At 42.3% G+C, this 19,974-nt stretch overlaps 1 protein-coding gene across 8 annotated transcripts in view; it reads right to left on the bottom strand.

Annotated features, from left to right (window-relative positions):
* PAK3 (p21 (RAC1) activated kinase 3) overlaps positions 1 to 19,974 on the bottom strand; it is a 250,474-nt gene that overhangs the window by 88,915 nt on the left and 141,585 nt on the right. For 3 of the 8 annotated variants that reach the window (XM_070502415.1, XM_044763446.2, XM_014853741.3), the window contains exon 3: positions 18,287 to 18,434. The exons of the other annotated variants lie outside the window; for them this stretch is intronic. The gene's annotated coding sequence lies outside the window, so the exon portion shown is untranslated. The remainder of the gene's footprint in view (positions 1 to 18,286; positions 18,435 to 19,974) is intronic. 8 annotated transcript variants of the gene reach the window in all.

Here is a 19,974-nt window from a genome sequence, read left to right as displayed (position 1 = left end):
GATTCTTTTCAGGCTGCCTGATTATCCCGACCTTATTTGACCAAGTATATTTTAGGTTGGGAGGAAAGGGCTACTTGGGATATAAAACTCAACCTATACTCTCCTATGTTACACTAGAAATCCCTGACCAAAATTTCACCACCACACACGTGCTGTGGTCCATATCACAGGCATTCTCCAAAGGACCCAGTTTATATGGCACAGCTTTCTACTGCCCAGCAAACTGGAATTGTTTTAATTCCATTCAACTCATCAGGGGATTACAAGAGGAGTTGGGATAAACCTTTCACAGAGATGGAAATGAAATCGAAGAATCTTTGTCCAGTCCCACACCAGGAACATGAAGCATGAACCAAATAATCACTCTGTTCACCTAGATATTTCAGATTTGGTTTTGCTTGAATTATCCCAATATTACTTCAGCTCTTTGTTACCCTTTACAAGGCACAACCAATCTTCATCTTCTAATGATTCCAGGTAATTCTGATGTGATGACAAAGGAACAGCGCAGGATGCTCTTGTTATCTTTAACTCACCTTCAAAGCAAGTGCTTCAAAACAAACTTTCAGAAAACCAGTTGATGAAGAAAGGGTAGGTACCTGTAAAGAATCCTTGCTGTTAATGTATTTGTTTCCCAAGTGGGAGGTGTCTCCGACTATTCCACAAATGTAGAAAAAAGGGGGAATTCTATTGCGTTATGTTTGTAAACAATGCAAATTTACTAAGCCGGGTCCCTCCCCTGAGACAGCTTTCTACAACGGATACTATTAACGGATTGCTGGTTCAATCTGCCTATGATGTCATTATTTCCAAGATCTTGAAAGAGACTATTTTGTTTGGGGTGGCTGTAGGCTCTATTTCAAGAATTGTACAAAAGCATCATTATTCTCTAGGAACCCAATCAAAAAACTGTTTATCTTTGAAGTTTAACTGTTGTCGTTCACTTCTGCAACAGAATAGAAACTTGCAAGTGAGTGGCACGTTGGACCTAGACACAGGCCATTCATTTCCCTTTTAGAACTTGGCCCTTGGCATTGTGGAGAAATAGCTAACTTTAATGGACAATAGCAACAATTTATATGTGTTCACAAATTGATTTCATACTTGGCTACTATGTTTTTCAGAAAGAATTCAAATATCTTCTGTGGAGAGTACACATTTTTGATCCAGCCCTTGGGACCTAATGTGGTTTACCAATGCTCTATAATTACAATTGAAATTCATCAGCAGTAAGAAATGAGCCTCTTGTCTCATGATAACCAATGAGCCTGAATGCCCCTTTTTCAGAGTCCTAGGAAAGATTAAAGATTACTTATTTCCCTCCCTCCTCATCTTCCTTTTCCTCTCTCTTCCCCTCCCCTAAAAAATAAGTGTGAGGGCACATGCACACAGGTACATACACAAATACATACACACAGCCATTCACTGTCCTGCCTTTTGACACAGAGATTACTGAAATCATTTTAGAGGAAAACTTTTATCAAGATGCATGGCAACTTTAAATGAAATGGTTAAGTATTATAAACGTTTTTCATTATTTTCTCATTCCTCCAAAACGCATTCTCTTAGTGCAGTGCCAAACTAGACATTCAGAGAATGCTCAGTAGGTTGAAAAAGAAAGCCACCAACACGCATTTTCCAAGAGTCAAGGGGAAAGATAAGTAATAAATCATACTCTAGCTAATGGGGCCAAAATTTATCCTATGGTATAGGTTGACTTGGATGCAACCAAAAATTCCAAATGCACTCATTTGTCACAGGTGCTCTACCCAGGTGTGTGAAGGGTGAGACTCCAGAAACAACTGCCCTACAACTTTCAAGGTCACCTATTAAGCTAGAAGCAACTGAAATATTTTCATTAGATCTGGTGCCATCAGAGACAACCCACAAGTATTACTCTGTTTTCAAAATATAAATAACTGTTTATTTACATATTTTCCCAAGGAGAAACAAACTAATACTGGCCTCCTTTCAAAAACAAAAGCCAAGACCAGCAGATGCATAGCCATGATCTGGTAAACCCAGAGGTAAAGTTCCAAAACCACCAACCACACAAAGCTATTACTACAAATCAGTGAACATACCAATATTGCTTAATATCCTTTCCATATCAAAGTACAGGATATTACACAGGAATGAGATGTACCCTAGAGGATATTTCCAGGGTGAAATTCCTAATGTTTCTGAGATAACTACATGAAGAATAGGGTTGAAAGACACCTTGAACTGACGAGAAGAGGACCAAACTAACATGAGCACATATGAAAGAAGATGGATTTTAGGATCTCAAAAATGTAGTAAACAAGTCAAAGAACTTTCACTATGCTAAAACATGTAACAAAACATGACAGTGTTTCAAATTTCTAGAATTTGGGAAATCTCTATAACAAGAATTAGCTCTACAGATCAAGACAAATTGAACTTTTAATGACAGCTTCCAGACTTCAACGTATTAAATAAACATAGATGTAAAGTCAGCCAACGTCTCCTTAGACAATGATATCAACACTGGGCTGGTCTTTGTATTTGAGGAGTAGGTTGCTGCTTTTACTATCAGAATGATGTATACACTGAATGGCACTTTGGTGGTGGAAAAAAGGATCCAAGAGTTACCTGCTGGCTCTTTACTGGGCTCCCTTGTAAACACAAGCATACATTTTCAAGATGGCTAGCCGAGCTTCTAGGTCTAGACTGTGACTGAGAAACAAACTATGGTTTGCTAACTAGCCTACACAGATACTAAACCCACTCTATCTTGGATGCATTATTAGCAACTAAACCAACCGGCTCAGATACTTATGACTGACAATGTAAGATGTAGTGGACTGTTTTTGATTGCCAAAAAAAGAAAAGAAGAAAATCATCTAGCCTTCCACAAAGGGGACAATGTATTATAATTTGAAGAAAGATTATACATTGCTTTACATTTCTACGGCAACTTGCATTTGAAGATTTCTAGTGACGTTTTAAACATTTAATTTCCATAATATGCTAAGATGCCAAAGAGGAGAGAAAGGATTAATTTCATTTTACAGGGAAGAGAACAAGCCAGGACTGGGTCTTCTCACAGCTCTAAACCCATACTCCCATTCCCAGACTAGGTGGACAACGGACAGCCCAACCACTAACTATAGCCAGCTAGATGAACCCAACTTAGCATTTCCATCAACTTGTCTCAAATTGCACAAAGTCATTACACATGGCATTCTCCTCACTAGATCATAAGCTCCTTGAGGGTAAGGCCCCCTCAGTTACAACTGTATGCTTTCATACTGTCTAGTACAGTGCCTTGTTCCCAGTAGGCATTAAATACACACATGTGAGGTAATGAAACAGACCTCTATATGTTCTATGCATTTGCTGTGGCTCTGAGTAAGTTTTTCATAATGTTGTACAAGCCTATATGCCTACCTGAAGCAGATCTGTGCCAAGAAGGCATGTTCGGAAATATTGGCACTAATCCCATTGCTAAGAAATTGGACATCATGTAGAAGCCAGCTACCATCTGATCATCAACACCTCATTTTTTACCATACAACTTTGTAATATCCAAAGAACATCCATGTCTTGCTCTTACTTGAGTCATACACCAACATGTAAAGAAGGGAGTACGATCCCCATTTGCCATATGAGGAATTTACAGAGCATAGAGGTTAAGTGACTTACCCAGGGTCACAAAATAAGTGAAAGAACTGAACCTAGTATCTCAAACTGTTCTCAATTCCCTTTTCACTACACCAATACAATGTGTATCCAAGTAAACCTACAAACACACACACACACACTCTTCATATATGTATATATACACACACACACACTTTTAGCCTCAAAAAATATTCATATGACAGTTATAGCTTTTTCATTTCAACCCACTCAGGCTGGTACTTACTGATTTCACCTGCTTTTCTCATCCAAAGACCCAAGGCTAGGTGATTTACTGACAGAACCCCAACAGGTTTCACTGGCAGGTAGTACCAATTCTTAGACTGCCTTGTTTGGGAGCTTGTCTGTTCTGGGGCACTCACCAAGGGAACTCTGCTATCAGAGACAGGGGTGTGCTGTTTCAGAGAGCCTCGCCTGGGAGATACCATTACAGTGTGTAATGGAGGGAAGCCATTTCTAAGATCATTTGATCAGGAGGAGCTGAGCTACTTGTTAGGCAGATTTGCAAAAGCAGCCAGACAAGCAAGGGAGGTACTAGCTCTTTTTACAGCCGCCTAGTTTCAACCTTAGATCCTGTAAAAGATAGCTCACTACTGACATACACACAAGCACACTCACACACAATACATTCATGTTCTCTCTCATACAAACGAGCAAATGAGGTCGGTTCTGCTGTAGTCCTGTTCTCTGCTAACATCTTTATGAGTGACTTCCATTGTTTCCAGCAGGAACTTGACATTAATTGAACCCAATAAGCCAACATATTATAGTTGCAAATTGCAATGATAGGTTGCAAATAAGGAAATCGATAGGTATACCCCAGCATCCAAACCTAATATACTGCATATATTACGTGGGACAAATAGTTCTTTTTCCAATGACTTCTTAAGCTTTTAAATATATGCAGCACCATACTTTATTATTCATTGTGTATGCTACATGAGCTAATGCCAAGAAAATGCTAATGATCATTTGACGTGTATTTATATTTGCACACTGATGCATTATTACAGGTTTCAGCTTTTCATTTCAAAATTGATGCTTCTAAGAAGAGAAAATAAAATGCATAAAGAACAGAGATAGAAATTTTTTTTAAACATAAAAAACCAGAAATGACTCCCTTAGAAGATGCCTCAAAGAAATGCGTGGGAAAAAGAAAAGAGTAGCAAAACCTAGTAATAAAACATTTCCTAGTTCTTGAAAAAGAATGTAGTATCCTTGGAAACATTCAGATGGAAAAAGTTAGATGCAGACTAACAGCCCAATGAGCAGGATATGGTAAACCGATGTCTTGAGTCTCTGGCGTTCTAGCTGCTCTGTGTTACTATGTATGGGTGATAATTATACCCTTCCCTGATCCACTCCAGTGAAACAGCCACAAATTTCCTCAAATTCAAGCCTAAAAACTCAATTTCCGAATTTCCTATGGCTTTCTGTACCCCATACAGATGCTTAAATATTGTTTTCCAATCTGCATGCCATGGCTCATCATCCTAGGTCCTTGCTCTATTCTCAATTTCTCTGTACCCAAATCAGTTTTCTAGAGGGAAGGTGCCCACTGCATGTCTGAAGAGAAGAGCTACACGGGTTCAGTTGAGATCTTGGTATTATTTATAAACCAGGCATCTAGATTAATTTAGCAAAGCTCATACTTCACCCCAAAAATGACATTATGCCAGAACTTGATGTCAAAGAATTTGAGCTGGCATAAAATGCAGCAACTTCTTCAAGCTTTTGCCCCATAACCTAAGTTTAATTTATATGCCCACATTTTTAAAAAGTTGAGCGTGTGTCTCAGTATCTTATTTGGGGGCTATCATTAAGGAAGAGGAATTACCATATATTGAAAAAAAAAAAAGGCTTCCTCAAATACTGATGTAAGAATGGGACATGACAAGACCTACTTTCCGTCTACCCACTTCAAAAATGATAGGGGATGAACATTCAGCTGCCCACAGCCTTAGTTGTAAGAATTGCCCATCTCTTACCCCTACTAAAGACGAATTTCTTGTCTTAAAAAAAACTGGCCATGGGTCTAAGAAAGGATCATAATGCACTCAAAGAAATTCTAGAAACCAAAAGTCTGATCTGAAGGATGACCTCACAGTTGAGCATATTGGCTTTCCCATGCCGGCTTACAAAAGTTTACTTGCAAGTTGTTGGACGCACCAAGTAGTTTGTTCCCCTTGCGCCCATTACTCTAACACCTGGTTGCAGCTGCTACTGTCCACATATATAAAATACAGCTCATCATTGGCTTATGCTAGAGCAGATCCCTTCTGCAGCACGTGATCAGCTTTACTTTCCCAGTGCTCTCACACAAAGAAAAGACTGCCATGTGCACAAGTTTTCCTGTGGCCCTGGAAAGCCCCCAGGCTGAGAACACAGGACCCAGCCCTCACCTCAAAGGAAGATATGGCATCCTGCTAGGAAAATTGCAGATAAAGCAGAAGCAGGGTTTGGTACAAGGAGCTGGAGTCAGGAGGCCCGAGGGGGAATCAGTCAGTAGTTCCCAAATTATTCCAGAGGAGCCTGGACTGTGGCCTAGAACACATCTTGACAAAAATTTGGGGGAGTTAAAGCAGAGGAAAGCTGGCTAGTTATAATACATATATATAACTCTGCATTATAACTCTGTATCAAATGATGTTCATCTCAGAGTGTTCTTTCTCCTTTAAGATTGAGCCTAATACATTCCTGCACTTATAATCAGTTCAGCCCACCATGAGCTGGTTTTGTGGCCTTTAGCACCTGCCTGGGTATGCCCTATATTCTTCTGCCCAGCTCAGTAATGAGGGTCTATAGGTTACACAGCTGTATAAAGAGAGGAAAAGATCTTATGTCAGCCCAATGTTGCTTTTTACAGGAAAATAAACCAATTACATGCTTTCCTCTTGTAGATTTCTGGTTGACTTTCAAAGAATCCTGGGGCTGCCCCTGTGGCCAAGTGGCTAAGTTCATGTGCTCCAATTCAGTGGCCCGAGATTTCACCAGTTTGGATACTGGGCACAGACCTAGCACAGCTCATCAAGCCATGGTGAAGTGGTGTCCCACATGGCAGAACTAGAAGGACTTATAACTAGAATATACAACTATGTACTGAGGGGCTTTGGGGAGAAGAAAAAAGGAGGAAGATTAGCAACAGATGTTAGCTCAGGGCCAATCTCAAAAAAAAAAAAAAAAAAAAAAGAAGAATCCTGAGACCAAAACAGAGACCTACTAGCCTTTGAGGAGTCAAATAGTAACTTTAAGAGTATGCCTCTTAAGCAACCCATCTGTGCATGCACTCATTTACTCAAACAACAAACATTTATTGAAGCTCATGTGACAGGCACCATGCAAGGTGCTGGGAGTAAAGAGAAAAATAAACGCCCAGCCCTGAATGAGATTATAGGCTTGAGTAGAGGGTTTCATCTCTGGCTGCATATTATATGTAAAATGTATATTAAATATACAGATAAAATATAACCCCAAAACAAGTAAGGGTGTGTGTATTGCAAAATGAAGAGTGCTGGAAAAAAAGGGAACTGCAGCAGTTCAGAAGAGGGCAAGTCTCTTTGACTGCTGTCATATGAGAAATCAGTTCCAATAATCATACCTCCACATATAAGCAAAGTGTTTGATATTGTTCCAAAGAATATCATTGCCTTACCTTTCATCCCAATGCCACCAACAGTCATATGTACCAGATATTGTCAGGTACAGGGGATATACAAAGAGAGATGAATAAAGACCAGTCCCTATCTTAAAAAAGCTCATAGTTTAGTGAGGATGGCAGACATGCATGCATACAATAGGGAATACAAGGTGATGCAACACAGGTAGGCAAAGGATACTTTGGAGGGACAGGGCAGGGAGGGTAACTAGTCTTCCCAGAGCACATGAGCAGAGTATTGAAGGATAAATAGGAGTCATCAGGATTTTAAAAGTGGAAAGCACTAGGTTGATGGAAGACATTATTCAACAATATATTCCAACCAACAAATACTCCAAGCATGCTAGATTAGGTTTCTTAGCTTTGGGCCTGTTTCTGCTGAACTAAGTGATGGTGGTGCGATGTAAGGAAGAGAACAGATCTTAAACATCTGGAAGAAAGTAACATGTACAAGACTTTAAAAAGCCAGGACTCTGTGGGCCGTCCTGGTGGCATAGTGGTTAAGTTCACACGCTCCACTTCGGCAGCCCAGGGTTCACAGGTTTGGATGATGGGTGCAGACCTAGCACTGCTCGTCAAGCCACACTGTGGCAGCATCCCACACAAAATAGAGGAAGATTGGCAATAGATGTTAGCTCAGGGCCAATCTTCCTCACACACACACACATAAGCCAGGACTCTGGCTCCTGATGACTACAGAAGAAGGGATCGGTATGGGTGACACAAAGCATTTTGCTAGAACTGTAGCCATTTGTGAGCAGAACAGACCTCTTTTCGGGAAATGTATTAAGAACATAACACTTGGAAAAAGACACAGCTTCCTTTCATGTTACATTTAACAACTAAGTTGCATCTTGTTATGGGGTTTTAATTACGGGGGTTGATTTTTAGTTAGGTCTTTTATAAACCCCAAAGAATTGTCTCCAACAAAAGAAGAAAGGCTAATTCTAGCTCCAGTTCTGGATTATTCTGTGATCTTGCAGACATCATTAAACCTTTATAAATGTATTCACTCATTCATTCAGTATTTACACAGTGTCTAGTATGTACCCAGGAAGGCAGAGGATGCTTTGGAAGGACAGTGGAGGAAGGGTAGCTAATGTTTCCCAGAGGAGTCAGAGCATATAGCACTTGAGCAGGGTATTGAAGGATGAGGAGGAGCTCCCCAGTGTCTAGGGTGAGAGATGAACAAGGTATAGTCTCTGCCCTTGAAGAGAGTTAAAGTATAATAGGTGTCAACCATAACAGCTCAGTGCAAACATGACAACAGGCTGCAAGTGAAGGGAGAGAGAGAGACTCCCAATATTCTTAAGGAGGAGGCTTCACAGAGGAAGTACACTTAAGCTGAATTAGGAAGAACGAGTAACCAAATCATAGGGATGGCATGTTTCAGGGGCAAGGACTAAAACGTGCTAAGGCCCAGAGACAATGTGGTTTATTAGAGGAACTACAGACAACTTGGTGTGACTATAGCAAAGAAGAGGGATGGGAAAAAATAAGATGAGTAGAGACCAAATTAAGAAGGGTCTTGTATGCCTATCTCTGGGGTTTGGACTTTTCCTCTCTAGATGAAGAGGTTTTGAGTAGTGGGATGGCATGATTAGCTTTGAGTTTCAGACCTGTTACTCCAGTGACAATGTAGCAGATGTCTAAGATTGAAGACTTGGGGAACTATTTTCCCACGGAGTGGGTTGTTCCAGGTAGCAACATGGAAATAATTTTGAAAAGAGACAACACGGAGAAAATGAGCCAGGGGAGAGGAAGCACGGGCAGTATGGGAATAGAAAGACAGGAGAAGAGAGATTTCAAGAGAGGCCTCCATTTGGGGCATTGCCAAAGATGGCAGGATGCTAGGACAGGTGGAATTAACTGGTCTCAGGACTCAAAATGGAAATCCAGGCAGAAATACATATCAATCCCAAGAGGCTCAGAGGAGTGTGGGAGGCCTAATGGTTTTTTTTCGTTCTTTAGGAGTTTCCCCAGCTTTATCGAGTCCCAATTGACAAGGAAAAGCTGTATATATTTAAGGTGTACAATGTAATGGTTTGATAAATGTATACACTGTGAAATGATTACCACAAACAAGTTAATTTACACATCCATCACCTCACACAGTTCCCCTTGTTTTTGGTATGGTGAGAACACTCAAGATCTACTCTCTCAGCAAATTTCAAGTATATAGTACAGTATTATTAACTATAGTCATCATGCTGTACATTAGATCCCCAGTGTAGCTTTTAGTTTTTGTTTAGGGTTCCAAACAGAATTGTGCCTCAGTTTCTGGGGTTTTTTTTTGAAAGGAGAATAAACAAGTAGCTTAGAATGGTGATAAAAAGACAACTAATGAAGCTGGTGTGCTGATAGCAAATATGATTATATTGGAGGCCCCTTGTATTAGTAGTCACTGGACCATCAGTAATAATCATATTCCCAAGAGAATAAGAAGAACACATTATTCTTGTTTTGGCGAATAGGATGGCGCTTATGAGTTTTATGGAAAATTCACCTAAATATATATATAGATTCTACCAACAAGCATAAAAATTCTACAAAGACTAAATATCTACAAATGGGCCTTGAACATGTAATTTCCACATAAGTCAATGTACAAAGAAGAGAGAACAAACACAGTGACACATTAGATATCACAGTAAAAGTTAAACTAGGAACATCTAGTGGAAAGCAAAACAAATCAAAGCATCTTGTCTTTGAGAGGTATAAACCACATAGTAATAAAAAGCTAAAGGAAACTTCAATTCACATGTGGTGGAAAAAATTTATCTCTAGCTACATTTACTCCTCTCAATAGACACAGCAAGACTAAGACAAATGCAATTGTGGCAGCAGTTATAACATGTTTATTTGGCATTATGAAATGGCTGGATAGAGAGGGACACGAGTGGGCTGAAGGTAGCAATTTGGAGACCATCAGCATGGGAGTAGGTACAACTGCCAGGAAGAGTATAGTATAAGAGAGAAGACAAGACCTCTGGGGAACACCAATATTTAGAGGCTGGAAGAGGAACCAGAGACCCCCGAGAAATCCAGTTAAAGAAGTGGAGGAACTAGCTATATGATGTCATGGAAACCAAGAGAAGAGTACTTCAAGATGAGGCTGGGGTCAGGCCCCGTGGCTGCGTGGTTAAGTTCACGCGCTCTGCTTCGGAGGCTCAGGGTTTTGCCGGTTCAGAACCTGGGAGCGGACATAGCACCGCTCATCAAGCCATGCTGAGGCAGCATCCCACATGCCACAACTAGAAGGACCCACAACTAGAATATACAACTATGTACTGAGGGGCTTTGGGGAGAAAAAGAAGAAAAAAAAATAAGATTGGCAACAGTTGGAAAAAAAAAGATGACTCTGGCTATGAGGCAAATGTTACAGAGAGGTCAAAAGTACTCTTGTCTTGGGGCCATGCTGATGGTGCAGCAGTTAAGCTCTCATGCTCTACTTCAGTGGCCTGGGGTTTGCTGGTCTGGATCCTGGGCACAGACCTACACACCACTCATCAAGCCATGCCGTGGCAGGCGTCCCACATACAAAATAGAGGAAGATGGGCACAGATGTTAGCTCAGGGCCAATCTTCCTCAGCAAAAAGAGGAGGATTGGTGGTGGATGTTAGCTCAGGGCTAATCTTCCTCAAAAAACAAAAGTATTCATCTTTTTGTCCATCCTTTCCCTAGAGTTTACTAAAGTTGATGTCTTGTAATTTTCATGTCAGAAGAGAAAGAGCCAAGTGGCACCAGACATCTACTGATGTGTTTCAGCATGTTTTAAGAATTCCCAGACTCTGGACATTTGGTGTTACTTGAGCAGCATAAACAGAACCACACCACATGCCTCTAGAAAGATTTTCCTTTTGGTAGTGAAAGGTACCACTGTGGCCATATATCACCCAGTCTTGCTGCAAAAGGTACTTTTATGATGTCACATTTGTTGCACTCTTGTAATGTGCTGGACATCACACAGGATACAAAAAGAACACAATGTGGCTCGGCTAGCAGATAAACTGTAGCTAGCGTTTACACATTTTTTCACAAGAAAGATTATGTTCAGTTCAAACAGCTCTTATTTGCTAACTAGCCCCAAAAGGCTTTGCCCAGCAAAGATGTAAATATTCAGTGTGGACTGGTACCTTCTCAGCCTAGCACTGCTCCTAATGAGCTTCGTGACCTTGAGTACATCCCTTAGTCCCTCTGAATTTATTGCCTCGTGTACAAAGGTAATTACCTCACCAAGAGGTTGTGAGGATCAAATGATCCACATGTGGGAAATGCTTTGAAGTAATTTAAGATATTCTACCAATAGAAGATGTCTACCAATACAGATGAAACTGACATTCAGAGACATCAGGTCACTTGCCAAGGTCATAGAGCTAGCAAGTGAAAGAGTAAGACTATATAATCCCATGTCTGTGTGACTCCAAAGCCCATACTTTTATCTGTGCTTCCTTAATCACACAACAGTTTCATGTAATATGGTGAGTTCTCAATTACTCATGACTTTCGCGTGGACACAAATGTTCTTAGGGCTTTGGAGTAAGGGAACTATGCCTCCACTATGGTATTTGGGACCAAAGCCTGGAAATGAGCAGACACTCTACTCACAAAGCAGACATTTCAGCATTAGAGTAAAGGGCAGAGGAGTGCCTGTGGTTAGAGACCAGACCTCTGGCTCCACCAGCATCAGGAGTCTCTTCCATTCCCCTTATCCCAACTTCCTGTGCCACCAAAAGCAGGTGACATCACTGAAGGCTTCACAGTTTCAAGGGGAAAATTTTAGGACTAGAGGGGACATTGAAATGAATGAGAAATAGTGCTGCAGTGGTCAGATAAACATGTCCTAAAATGACACAGGAATTGAGGAAACTTTCCATGGGTTAATTCTATTTTTCACTCGTCTTCCTAAGTGGGAATGAGCACTGACCCCTAGCTTGTGATTAAGTTGAAATAAAGACTTAAAGGAAAGCAGGCAACAAGTCCTGTGAAAATCAGATCTTTGGCTGCAAAGAACCATACTGTTTCTCTGTTGTCTCAGGGTTCTGTCCCTTTGAAAGTGCTTACCTCGCAGGGCTAGCGTAAGGATGATAATAAGATCTATCATTTGGTGAGCACTTACTACAGGCCAGACATTGCGCTAAATGCTTTCACTATTACCTCATCTCATCCTCATAACAACTCGATGAGGTAGATGAAATTAGTGTCACTCTCATTTTACAGATGAGGGAACTTAGACTTAAGGGGAATAAGTAATTGACTCAAACAAGGTTACATAGCTAGGAAGTGGCAAAATTAGGATTTAAATGCTGGTCTAGCTGACTCCAGAGTTGTGTTCCTAATGCCTCTATCAAAATGGATGAATGGGTTATTAAATATTTTGAAAAGGATAAAATATCATATAAATGAAAGGAGGTTGGTGTCCTCAGCGCTTCTGACTGCATTCAAGTGAATTCAGGCAGGTGCATTTTTCCCCTTCCTAAAATTCAGCCAGTACTGTAAATTTTATAATTTGCTTTTTATGAGTCTCAGCATATCGGCAGAAACTATCAAATGTAAATTTGCCAGGCTATTTCCCTAAAGCCATCTCTTGGAGGAGGTAGTGACTAAATCTTAATTAAGTACAACATTTCCATAAAGGTCTATAGCTCACTTTTCTTCCTTTGCCTTAGTATGCCCAGTGATAAAGGGCTCTGTGAAACAATCGTCTGGAAAGATAGTACAGCTCTGTGTTAATAAGCAAGACGTCTATGAGGAGGTTTGCTTTGGGTAGTGGCTTACCTCAATCCTGACTGCTGTTCCCACCACTCATGGGCCCTCAAGGCTTTTGGAGCCTGAAGACCACTGGATTACATGATAAAGATTCTTCCAATCCCAAGCTTCAAGACTGGTGCCTTGTACTGCTGTTTCATGGTGACTTCATCTTTCCCATTCAAATAAAATTACCTCAAGGACAGAGTATGTCTCTTCAACCATTTGAAGCTCGCTCTGGGCCTAGCACTATGTGGGGCCCATAGAAGATCCTCAGTCTGAGCTGGTAATGGCATTGGAATTCTGGGATTGAGGAAGAGAGACACTGGATCTGTCCTGACAACATGTTGCTACCTACCTACCCCTTTTAGTTTCCTAATTGAGTTTCACAAGTAGCTGCTCTGGGCCTGGCACTGTGCTGAGCATTGAGAATCCAAAATCAAATAAGTAAGATGATGTGGTCTCAGCTCTCGAAGAAGTTCTCAATCTAATGGCAGGTGTGAGGTGGTTAGGCGGTATTCCAATGTATAGGCTCTTCCCCATAGTGTGCAAGAACCCATAGCAAATGGCAGCTTGGACATTATTTTGAACCCATTTTTACTCCAGGGAGATTCCAGCAGGGGAAGCCATGGACTCCTAAGGTGCTCTCATGTTTCTAAATCTCTGATGAGAAACTAGGGTGGCGCCCAGCTCTGCCACCAGGCTCCTGATCTACTGGTTCACTCTTGGGTCTGTGCTTCTTTTTACCTTCTTGTAGGGAAATCTGCAGTCTGTCTGGAGTGCAAGGAAGTTTCTTCAGCTTGTCTTCACCCACGCCTACTGAGAAATTTCCTCTGTTAACTTGCTAGCAACAGCTGTTGAGATTCCAGTGGGGTCTAAATATGTGCATGCACACTCACAATAGAAATTTATTTGATCATCCAGATGACTCATTCACCTTTTTTCCCTCTTTCTTGAATACTATGTTCTAGGGTTGACAGAGTAGTAAGTAGACTTGGCTAGATTAGAGATGCCCGCTGGAAGCAGGCCTGCCCTTTCCATGTGTCTAATCATCACTCAATTCCAGATCATAAACATAAAATTGGGGGCACACACTTTAGCATAGGAGACCATTAAGAGTGCATAAACAAACACATTCTTCACCTTCCCCTCCCCTTTGGAGCGAAAGCAGGTGGCAAATTAAGCTATAAACTTCCAGAAAATAAATACACCATCTAAACCCCAACCTCCTTCTGACAGGACTGGCTAAATTTTTATTACAGATTATTTCTTTAGGAGGAAACTGTGGTGAAGGATATAAAACTTGATCTGTGAGTTTGAGATTTTCTTTTTAATCCTAGACATAAATTCCACTCCTTTCTGCTCTGGAAAGATCTAGTCCCACTGGCACCCTGGCTGAGACCAACACTCTTCCTTTGGCCACAGCTTGCTGGGGAACCTTTTAGCAGGGGTGTGGAGAGCACCAGTGGCAAGTAGGACAAAAAAGTGACAACTTTGTTGGGGCCAGCCTGGTGGCATAGTGGTTAAGTTTGCCTGCTCCACTCCAGCGACCCAGGTTTCATGGGTTCAGATTGAGGCACGGACCTACACACCACTTATCAAGCCATGCCATGGCAGTGTCCCACATACAAAATAGAGGAAGACTGGCAAGGATGTTAGCTCAGGGACAATCTTCCTTGGGCAAAAAGAGGAAGATTGTCAATAGATGTTAGCTCAGGGCCAATCTCACTCATCAAAAAAAAAAAAAGTGACAACTGTGATTACGAACTACTACCTGCACTGGTTATGTTACAGTGTGTGTGTCAGTGAGAAAGTGTGTAAATGTGGCATTATCAGAGTTTGGGTAAGTACATATGGGTGTATGCATGACAGTGTGGGTCACTATAAACACGTGTGAATCGATATGAGTAGGTGTGGGTCAATAGCATCATCTCGGTGAGGGAGTGTAGGTCTGCATCAATATATGTGTCAGTGTTAATGTATCCAGGTGAGAGTCCATATCAGTTCAGGAGAGTGTGCTGAGTGACAGTTAGTGTATCCACGCATAGGTGACTACATGGGCACATGGTTCAGCATGAGCAAGTGTATCAGTGTAAGAGAAGACATGGCAGGGTGAGTATGAGTCTGAGCGTGAGTCTATGTGGTCATAGGTGTGATCAGTAATTGCCTTTGTGTGAGTGCATGTATGCATCTATGTGAATTGACTGTGGCAGTGTGAATAGTGTGGGTCAGTGTGGTGTGTGCAAATGTAAATGCAGGTCAGTGACTGTGCGTGTCACTACATGTGTACTGGTGTGAATGTGTACAATGGGAGTGAGTATAAGTCAGTATGAGAGTTTAAGAGCAGGAATGTATAAGAATATGAGTGTGTGGGAATTGTGATTGTGCCAGTGTAAATATGTGTGATGTACAAGTGGGAGCTGGAGCATGAGAGGGTGTAAATATGAATGTACGCGAGTGTGAGGAAGTGTGACTGTGTGTCCACGGGGATGTGTGGGAGTGTATGGTAGTCAATGTGAGAGTATGTGAGAATGTAAGCATGAGTATGCAGTAAGTGTGACTGTGTGTTAATGCGAATTTGTGTGAGTACTGAATGTGAGTGAGCACATGTATGTGTCAGTGTGTGTTAATGTGACTGCACCTCTGCGTGTGATTGTGTTATGAGTGTGAGGGCAGAGTGATGTGTGTCAGTGAAAATGGCTGAGTTTATGAAAATGAGCGTGTGCATGATTGTATTTGAGAATGTGTGCCTGTTAGTTTGGCACAGAGTACAATCATCTTTCAGTGTGAAGATGAGTGTATGGGTGTGAATGTGTGTCAAAATGAGTGTTTCCATGTGTAAGTGTGATTATATGTGAATATGAGAGGAGTAAGGAGATTGTGTCAATGCTGAGTATAACAAGTGCAAGAACACGTAATTCTGAATGTAAGAGTACAAGAAAATATAAGAGTTTAAATGGGTGAGATTGGTGTGAGCATGTATAAATGTGAACATATGAGCATGTATGCACATGTGTATGTCTCTGTGATGAGTTATGAGTTGTGTAAATGTGCGACTGTGAGAAAGAAATAGTGATATCAGTACAAATGTATTGGAGTGTATGAAATTGAGAGTGTTTATGACCGTATGAGAAATGGGCATGGGAAAGTCAATGTGTGTCTGTGTGTAGAGTGTGTGTGATTGTGTAGGAATTTGAGGGCTAAGGGTGGTTGTATCATCTGTGTGGATTTGAGTGTGAAAGTGTGACTGGGACAGTATGAGAATGTAAGAAAGAACATAAAGGTATGAGTGGAAGAGAATGTGAGGGTGGGGTATATGGTAAGTGTGAGTGTGTGTCAGTATGAAAATGTGAGTATATAAATGTGAGTATGTGTCAGTGTGTGTCAGTATGAATGTGCCTGTATGTAGTGTGCTCATTGACTGTGTGTGAGGGCTAGGGGGTAAGAGTGATCATCACTATGAATGTGTCCAGTGTGAGTCAAGGAGGTAAACATGACTGTGTGAGTGTACCAGAGTATGTGAGAGTGTGCATGTGTGTGTGTGTGTGTGTGCTGAAGGGTACCAAAATAATTTGGTATGCTGAGAAACTCTCCAGGAAGTGTCTTTCCTCCCAAAGTTACAACATGTGTCCAGTTACAGGCAAGTTACTTAGCCCCTCTCAACCTTTATCTCATCATGGGTAAAACAGTGATGATAATACCTACCTTGGGCTAGTATCCTTTTTATGAACAGAAACAGAAACAGTAAATATTAGAAAAAAATACTTACCTTACAGAGTTATTGTAGGATCAAATGGTCTCATGCAAATAAAATGCCTAGCACAGTACTGGCAACAATAGACACTCAATAAATATAAGTTATTAGTGTAGTTGTCATAGAACACCCAGGAGAGACCCAGGGGCTTGCTTCTTATTTTAGCCAGTTCTAGTTACCTTCTGTCGCTGAAAGTCTATAGAGGATCCCCTACCAGAGCATCTGTAGAAAGTTGAACGCATCAGCAACAACAAGGCTGTAATTTCATACCTTCAATTTCATGGCCGAAACTCTGGAGCTTCCCCTTCATGAAAAGGCATCACAGAAACACCTGCCGCTGAGCTGCAGTTTTCCTCTGTCGCACAGGCCCAGGAAAGGCTCAGTGCGAAAGGGAATTGCATTGCATATTCCCTGGTTGTGTTTCGTTTAGTTTGTTTTTCTTGGATATTTTTTACTTTGGTTGTTTTTGACTTAGGCAATGTGAGAGACGCCTAAGTAATGGACAAAGAGACAGACAGAGGACCAGACAGAGGGACAGTAAGATACAAACAGATAACTGGACTGCAGCATATAGCAACAGAAGGCCAGATAGAGAAGCCAACAGAGGAAACTATAATGGCTGCCTGAGAGGAAAAGAGATAAGTAGGTGATCAGAGAGGCAGGCCAAGAAACCTGAAAGAAGTGGAGAGGGAGAGAGAGAGTTCCAAATCAAAAAGCTGCCAAGTGAACTGTCAGGGACTTGTAAGAGAGACTAGAAACCTGTGAAATCTGGTCCCTACCCCTGAAGAGCTTAGTCTAGTTTACTTGCCAAGATGAATACTCCAGCAACTATGCAAGAATTACTTAAGGCAGTAGAGAAGCAAAGGCTACACTACACACTACAGACTCAAGTACTATTGGAGAGGTGGGGGAAGATGTGCTCCCTGGTTGGGTGGGAAGGCAGAGGGAAGGTCCTGGAAGGTTTAGGTTAAGCCTGTCAGGCCCAGAAGCTGAGATGGATGGGGTGGGGGTACATCTTCAATAGGAAGGTAAAATTAAAGTTATGGGGCAGTAGAAATTAGAGGAACCGATTGGTGAATTTGTGGCATGTGGCTGAAATGCCATTTTGACTTCAGGGAAGCAGCAGGAAAGGAAATGACAGCCTGATGGGAAGCATGTCTGTGTTACACTGAAGCTCTTAGATGGAGCTTGACATTTTCAAAGGACTTGGCAGTGACTGTTAGGTTGTTTCTCCTACTCACCCCAGAATGTAGGTCAAGGCTGTCATTTCCACATTAGAGATGGAGGCACTAAGAGACCAAGGGCAGCTGTACTGGGCACAATCCCCTAGAAAGTAGGGGCTGTGCTATGAGGCCTGACTGGTGAGGCCCCGGGCAAGGTCATTAATATCAGGAGCTCTAGTGGAAAGGCGGCATTTACCTGGATTTGGAGCTCCCTAACTCCCTGCCCTGGAATCCATTACTCACCTCACACTGCCACTGCTGCAGGACCTCAGCACAGATGGGTGCTGCCCATGAGAAGGGGCCGGGCTGCCTTCAGCTCCGATGGACTCAGTGCTGGGTACACCAGCTGCCACAAGATGCAAGGACTCAGCTGCTCTTTCTTGGGGGAAACCTGCCGAGAGAAGCATTGTGGGGGAGCAGGAACCTCCTTCCCCACCTGCTACTACTCCCTTGTCCAACCCCCCAAACATCACACACACTACAGTGAATTTCAGAAAATCCCTTAAGGCAGCAGAGAATCAGAGAGGTGAGAAGTGTAAAAGAGCATTGTTATGTAGGAGTCCAGACATGGCACTGAACTGGGAGTTTCAAGTTGAGAACTGCTGTCACTTCACCACTCTGCATCTGCTTGCTATCAAGTGGAAAAGACCTGCCCTAGTCACCTTGGACAAGTGTTGGGAGGACTAAATCAAATATGATAGATGTGAAACATTTGCACATTTATGGGAGGTGGTCTAGTCTGATGTACAGTAGGAAACTGAGGGATGATGGCAAATCTTCCTGAAGACCTGGCACTGCTGTTCAGTTTACATCATCCCTCACCTCCAAGTCTCCAACTCCATTTCCCTTCCCTACAACCTCCTTGTTTGGGGGGGCACTCTGAAACCTTGTAATCTGCTGCCATCTCACAGCTGCTGAAGGCCTCAGCCTGATCCTAACTGGAACTCCCCTCTGCCTTCCCCCAATCTCCACCAGATACATCTTTCTCAGATTTCTTAGGGTGAATATATACTGTGGGGGTTTTACTGGTGATGATTTACCCTATCTTCCCCACAGAAGTTTCCATGTACAACCATAAAGGAGACGGGGTCCCTTTAACCTCTCCCTTTTCTGCCTTTCCCTATGATCACTTGAGCTTCTCAAGGAGAAGACCCATCATCCCTTAATAGGACCCCAAGCTCTGTGACCCTTCCTCCCCTGTCCCCCCTTCCCTCCATGGTGTTTGTCCTCAAAGAAAAGCAGAACCTATATGTAACTCCCAATAAAGCCGGATCCAGGCTAGCACACACTCTATTAGAAGATACCAGAAGGCACAGGATCCTAATCCAAAGACATGGATGGATAGATGGATATCCAAAGGTGAACATAGCAAAACTGAAGCTTCAATGGGCCAAAGGAAGCCCCATAATTCCCAATTCTCTCTTCTCAAAAAGACCAAGCCATACCCCAGGTCTGCCACTTGCTCTTGGCAAGCAAGGCTCCAGAGCACATCTGTCACCCAGGGGCCCTGGTATTCCCTGTGTGCTGCTCATATGCACACTCCAAGATGCCTTTCCAAATCCCACCCACTGCCCTGCTGAGTGGTCTGCCCACCCCCTCCCTGGCTGTATGAGTTCATTCTGCAAGGGGGTGGGTTGGGGATAGGGGAGTGAGGGCTGCCAAAGTTCCAGAGAGGGGTGGGGCTCCAAGAGGGCTCAAGAAGAATGGCCACTAGAAGCCCCTTGCCCATTCCCAGACCCAAGGGCTGGTCCTGGGGAGGCAGCATACACCCATAGGGGTGGGGAACAGCGCTAGAGGATGAAAGGGTGGGATGCACGCACCTGCACTAACAGAGCACTTCCAGGTTTCTGTGCAAGATCAAGAGCTTTCCTACCTCCACCTTCCCTCAGCCACTTATTAACTCCATGGCAGCCTGCTTCAAACTCACCAGT

This window comes from Equus asinus, chromosome X (assembly GCF_041296235.1).
Source record: "Equus asinus isolate D_3611 breed Donkey chromosome X, EquAss-T2T_v2, whole genome shotgun sequence".
NCBI lineage: Eukaryota > Metazoa > Chordata > Mammalia > Perissodactyla > Equidae > Equus > Equus asinus.
The sequence above is the reverse complement of the archived record's forward strand: the minus strand, read 5'-3'. Positions and strand labels throughout refer to the sequence as shown.